The 6,664-nt window shown below is 46.7% G+C and overlaps 1 pseudogene; it reads left to right on the forward strand.

Annotated features, from left to right (window-relative positions):
* The first annotated feature begins 1,896 nt into the window (after positions 1-1,896).
* LOC119266186 lies at positions 1,897-1,976 on the forward strand (annotated as a pseudogene).
* Positions 1,977-6,664: the final 4,688 nt, after the last annotated feature.

Consider the following 6,664-nt stretch of genomic DNA (forward strand, 5'->3'; position numbering starts at 1 on the left):
CTCGGTCCCCCAGATCCATCCTTTCCTCTCCCGCAACCCCAAACCCGGCCCCGCCGCCGATCTCCACTCCCGCAAACCCATCCCCAGCCCGCCGGTGACCTCCTCCCCCACTCCTCGACTACCCTGGCGACATCCTCTACTTCATACCCACCGGCGACCTCCGCCTTCCACTCCACCCTCTCCTTCTCTCCATGCCGAAACCCTAGATCGACGCCATGGCCACCTCTCTATCTCCCGTGGCGGCATTCACCACTTCAACACCGTCGGCGACCACAACCATGGCCTCCACCTCCCCTTACCTCCCTGGTTGGAGATCCACTCAATTCCTCTCGCTCCCCCGATTCCTCTCCAATCCAGCCGATGGCCGACTACCACCCCCACCGGCGACCTCCCTTCCTCCCGAGATGTACGGATGTGGCGAGACGGATCGCCGGATCCTTGCCGCGCCGGACCAGTGAGATCCAGCTCCTTGCCGATCCCATGGCCTCCGCGGTGGCGCGAGTCCTCCTCATTGTTCGTGCTGTCGCCTCCTCCCTCGCGGGGCGCACGGACGCCCTTCGGTCGGTGGGCGTCGGCGACGAGGTGGGGGCCGGGGCCACGCGCAGGGGGAGGACGCCGTGGACCTCAACCCCACCAGCTTGGGCGCCTTCCTCACGGCCTCGCGGGAGCAGTTCGCCATCGTCGAGTTCTTCGCCCACTGGTCAGTCGCTCCTCAACCCTTGATTCGTGTCCTTTTTTTATTCCATATGCGGATTGCTTCGATTTGATTTGGTCTGAGGTGTGGATTCGGAACTGACTGGAACATGATGATTTTGTTAGCCCACTAAAGAATTACCCAACACCTCAATACTCTGCCACACTAACATATAGTCTGAAGAATTACACACTGAAGAATTACCCACTGAAGAACATGTTGAGTTTTTTTAATCATGTGCGAGTTAATTGATACTACAGTAGTTTGTTTAGTCCTAGTTCTTTGCAGGACCTTGTTCTGTTAGACTCAACATAGAAGTATGCTATTCTTGCAGTGTCTATTCTGTCAAAAAATTGAAAACACTTTTCTTAATGCAATCTTTATATTTGACCATGCACAGATAACAATCTTTGCAGGATCATTCATTCATGTTTGCTTGCTTGCTTGCAGTTGTATTGACATTGGGAGAAAGCACCTTTGTCGATGGAGGAGTGGTGGCGGCAGCAAGAACTCTACCGACATGGTCGGACGGTGACCTTCCTGGTCGTACGGTGACCTTCCTGTCAACCTGAACAGCCACAACACCACGCGCCTCTCCGGTGGCGAGGAGGCACAGTAGCACGTCCTCCTCGGCGGCGGCGTAGCCGGCACCCTCTGCTCTAAGGAGGAGGGCGACATCGTGTTGCTCAAGAACTACATGAAACGGATTGTACTTCAGGGAGATCAGCGTCGGCACGCCGCCCCAGAATTTCACCTTCATCTCGGTGCATCCTCCTCGGTGGTGCTGATGCCTTTTTTGTTTTTAGGATTAAGATGGTTTGGTTGTCTATGAGACTGTGACACAGGGGATTGACGTTGTTTTTGGTGCTTTGTTGGTGCAGATTGCGTGCTACCTCCACTCACGCTATAAGGCGGGGGCATCCAGCACCTGCAAGAAGAATGGTTGGCGTCTGGAAACTACTCTCACCACCATGCTAGTGATTGTGCTTTATAGTAGTTGACATGCTCTATTCTTGTCTGTTTTGCTTGCTGTCAAAGATGGTGTGTATTTTACACACCCCTCTGTGATTGCACTTCACATGCATTTTCCCCATCACCCACAAACCGTAACATGCTAATTGTATGTGCTACTGTAATTCTTGCACTTGATTTCAAATCGTTCTCTGCTCTGTGTGTGCACGTGTGTTAATGATGGATTGGCTGGTCAGATGATGCTACAACAACATATTCCTGAGATTCTCTTTGAGGAATACAAAATCAAGGTTTTAAAGACTGATGGCCAGCCTGTCTAATGTTTGTTTTCTTCTATACACTTGCTCCTTCCAGTAGGCATTGCAAGTGATGTGTTCAAGTGTAGTCCTCTAGTCACATTTTTAACCAGTACCATATGATTGTAGCATACTTCTATTTTTAGTCATTTAACATCTTAATTTACCTAGAATGATGAAGTAGTTGCACTTGGAAGATGGGCTGAGCAAATGATGATTCATATGATTATTCTGGCGTTGCTATGTTTGATCTGGCGGTGCCAAAAAACTCATATGCTTATGTTGAGCTTACTTTTAATATCATTTTATTCTGTGTGATGAGCTTAGTTTTGTACTGTAGCCACCTTCTTGTTTACTTTGTTGAATCCTATCCTGTGTACTAATCATGAGCTACTAGCATTTGGCTTCTGTGTGCTAATTAAACCTGATAAGTATGCATACTTCTTTGAGATACAAATTCCACATTGCATGTTTATGTGCTAATTAAACGTGATAAGTATGTATACTTCTTTGAGATACAAATTCCACATTGCATGTTTATGAGGTTCAATTTCTACAGATGTTGCCAAATGAATGTGTCAACATGTCTCTCCTTAGGGGTTGTTTTGAACCGCAAATGATCTACTGTATCAATTTTTTGTTGTTCAAAGATTGAAATCCTGGTTCATTTTCAAAGATCAAAATGTTGTTGACCCTGTTCTTCTATGCTTAAATGGTAAAAATGTCGCATTTTGCTTGTTCTAACCATTTTTCTTGATAACTTGCAGATGCTGGCCTTCATTCATGTTTTGTCGTGAGGTCCAGGATGAACAAGTTGGGGGAAGCATTGGAGCTAGTTATACTGTGATAGTTGTGTTACCTGATGTGAACATTTTTTTATTGTAAACTTGATGTGAACCATATTTTTATGTAATATTGTGTTACCAGGATGAACCATCCTTGCCAGGATGAACAAGTTTGATTGTAATAATGTGCCAAGTTTGGCTCTTTCTGATTGTATTCGTGATGTGTACCATATTTTTCCTGATTAGTCGTGCTCTGTTTGAAGCATTTTGTTTTCTCTTTGTTCGGATTTAAATATTGTTATTTATTTACTGGAAAATTGAGATCTGAAGAATATAATAGTGACAACTGGGACCCACTTGTTAGAACCTGACAACTAGGTCCCATCTCACTAGTGGGCTCATCTTTTGGAAAAAATAAAATAAAAAAGGCCATGGCCTAGAAAATAAAAAGGCCGAATTCTTGGGCCAGGCCCATGTAGCTAATAAAAGCACGGTGAAAAAAATATAGAAATGCCGAATTGTTGGGCTAGGCCCATGTAAAACGCTGAATTCGACCGGGCTGATTCTTGTGCCACATCAGATTGCCACGTCGGATGCCTACGTGGCCTGGGGAGGCTGCTAGTGACCAAAATGCCACAATAGACGTATTTTGGTCATAAATGTCTACGACCATTCCAGAAGAAAGGTCGCTATAGTCAGTTTACGACTGCCAGCTTTTGACCATATGTTTTTGGTCACAAAAAGGTCACAAATTGAAAACAGTGACCATTCAGTGACCAATAATGTTGGTCACAAGTTGACACATTTCTTGTAGTGTGACCGCCTAGTACGCCACCTCCTCTTTCTCCCTACGACGCTTCTCCTCCTCGCTCTCCCGGAGGACAACCACCATTGCCGCCTGGTAGGTGGCCTCCACCTCCTGGTCCTCGTCGCAGATGACGAGGGAGGGTCGGCGGTGCCTTGCAGCCGACTTCGCGGACATCGCGCCGCCTGGCCTCCTCGTGCTCGAAGGAGAACCAACGAGCCTAGCTGGGCGAGTCGAAGGCGTACGCGGCGTCACTGCGCTTCTCGGGCATCAGCTGCGTCCGCCGGCGCCGCACCTCCTTCGTGTGCGCCCAAACTGACCGCGGCATTGCCGGCACTAGGATCCTCTCCGGATCCAGATGCCAGTCGTGCGGCAGGGTGATGTCGAGGTATGGGAGAGGCATGCGATTCTGCCAGTGCCACTCCGCCTGGTGGACTGGCACGTTGACACCCTGCGTCTGCCGGCGAGCTGGCACCGGCGGAGGCAGGGGGAGCTCAGGCGGAAAAGGGATGGCGTGGGCCTTGTCCTTGGCTTTGCTGCTGCCGAAGCCGGAGAAGAGCCCCATCTGGGGTGACTAGGGTGTTGGAGAACGCTGTAATTTCAAAAACTTTCCTACGATCACGCAAGATCTATCTAGGTGATGCATAGCAATGAGAGGAAGAGTGTGTTCACGTACCCTCGTAGACCGAAAGCAGAAGCGTTTCAATAACGCGGTTGATGTAGTCGAACTTCTACACAATCCAACCGATCAAGTACCGAACGTACGACACCTCCGCGTTCAGCACACGTTCAGCCCGATGACATCCCTCATGCTCTTGATCCAGTTGAGGAAGAGGGTGAGTTCCGTCAGCACGATTGCGTGGCAACAGTTATGATGATGTTACCGGCGCAGGGCTTCGCCTAAGCACTACGATGGTATGATCGAGGTGTGTAACTATGGAGGGGGGCACTGCACACGGTTAAGAGAAACTTGTGTGTCCTAGGGTGCCCCCTGCCCCCATATATAAAGGAGCAAGGGGAGGTCGGCCGGCCCTCCTAGGGCGCGTCCCACAAGGGGAGTCCTACTAGGACTACTCGTCCTAGTAGGATTCAACCAAGAGGGAGAGAGGGGGGAGGAAGGAGAGGGAGAGGGAGAAGGAAAGGGGGGCGCCTCCCCCCCTTACCTAGTCCAATTCAGACCCAAGGGGGAGGGGGCGCTCGGCCTGCCCTGGCCACTCCTCTCTCTCTCCACCAAGGCCCATGAGGCCCATTAGTTCCCCCGGGGGGTTCCGGTAACCCTCAGGCACTCCGGTTTTATCCGAAACTTCTCCGGAACACTTCCGGTGTCCGAATATAGTCGTCCAATATATCAATCTTTATGTCTCGACCATTTTGACACTCCTCCTCACGTATGTGATCTCATTCGGGACTATGAACAAACTTCAGTCATCAAAAACACATAACTCATAATACATATCATCATCGAACGTTAAGCGTGCGGACCCTACGGGGTCGAGAACTATCACTACTGGAATCTGGCACTTTGCCATCTGCCATGGCAGATGGAAAAGGCATGGTCGGTGGATGGCAAAGGCTTTGCCATCTGCCAGCAGATGGCAAGCAGTTTGTCTGAAACCCTGCCGGTAAAGGCTTCTTTGCCGTCTGCTGGCTGATGGCAAAGAGCCTGTGGCTTTGCCATCAGCTGGCAGATGGCAAAGCCTCTTAACGGGGTTAGCCCCGTTAGAAGGCTAACGGCATACTGTGTCGTTTGCCAGCAGATGGCAAAGGCTACAGGCTCTTTGCCATCTGCCAACAGATGGCAAAGGCTATAGGCTGTTTGCCATCTGCCAACAGATGGCAAAAGGCTGCAGGCTCTTTGCCGTCTGCCAGCAGATGGCAAATGCTGCAAACTTTGTCGTCTGCCAGCACATGGCAAAGAGCTTTGCCATCTGCTGGCAGATGGCAAAGAGCCCATATAGGCCAGCCCAAATTGTACATGTACATGACACGTGCCCTCTTTGCCATCTGCCAGCTGATGGCAAAGCTCTTTGCCATCTGCCAACAGATGGCAAAGTGACTATATTGCCCCATTTAATTTTGTTTTTTCTTATATCAATTCATTTTCACTGAAAATCAAACACAAATATATTTATATGACCAATATAGCATATTCAACACATATTACCAATAGTCGTGAACACATATATATCCAACACATGTTACCAATAGTAGCAAGTTTCATCCGTACATATACATAGTTTCATCAATATTACGTAGTTTCATCCATAGGTAGCAAGTTTCACAAGGTCAAAACAAAAACTAAATACAAGCACTCCATCAACCCAAGCTTCCGTGATCTTAAGCAAATCTGTAAAATGGGAAAGAAGAAAGTTAGAAGAAGAAGACTAGAAGAAGATTATTATGATGCAACTAAAATGTGAAGATTATTATGATGCAACTAAACTGTGAAGATTATTATGACGCAACTTATATCTGTAAAACAGGTCATTTTGGAGCTAAGTATGGTTATTATGTCATTTTTGAGCTAGCTAAGCATACTAAGTCATTTTGGTGTAAAACATGCTAAGGTCATTCTAGAGCTAAGTAAGGTTATTATGTTATTTTCGAGCTAGCTAAGCATGTGAAGTCATTTAGGAGCTAAAATATGTCATTTCTTAAGCATATTATGTCATTTTAGAGTTAGCTAAGCATATTAAGTCATTTTGGAGGAAAAGATGCTAAGTATAGGTCATTTTAGAGCTATCCTAGGTTAAATAGGTCATTTTTAAGCTAGCTAAGCATATTAAGTCATTTTGGAGGAAAAAATGCTAAGTATAGGTCATTTTAGAGCTATCCTAGGTTAAATAGGTCATTTTGGAGCTAATTAAGCTTATTATGTAATTTTTGAGCTAGCTAAGAATATTGAGTCATTTTGGAGGAAAAAATGCTAAGTATATGTCATTTTAGAGCTATCCTAGGTTAAATAGGTTATTTTGGAGCTAAGTAAGGTTATTATGTCATTTTAGAGCTAGCTAAGCATATGAAGTCATTTAGGAGCTAAAATATGTCATTTCTTAAGCATATTATGTCATTTTAGAGCTAGTTAAGCATATTAATTCATTTTGGAGGAAAA

This window comes from Triticum dicoccoides, chromosome 2B, assembly GCF_002162155.2.
Source record: "Triticum dicoccoides isolate Atlit2015 ecotype Zavitan chromosome 2B, WEW_v2.0, whole genome shotgun sequence".
NCBI classification, from domain to species: domain Eukaryota; kingdom Viridiplantae; phylum Streptophyta; class Magnoliopsida; order Poales; family Poaceae; genus Triticum; species Triticum dicoccoides.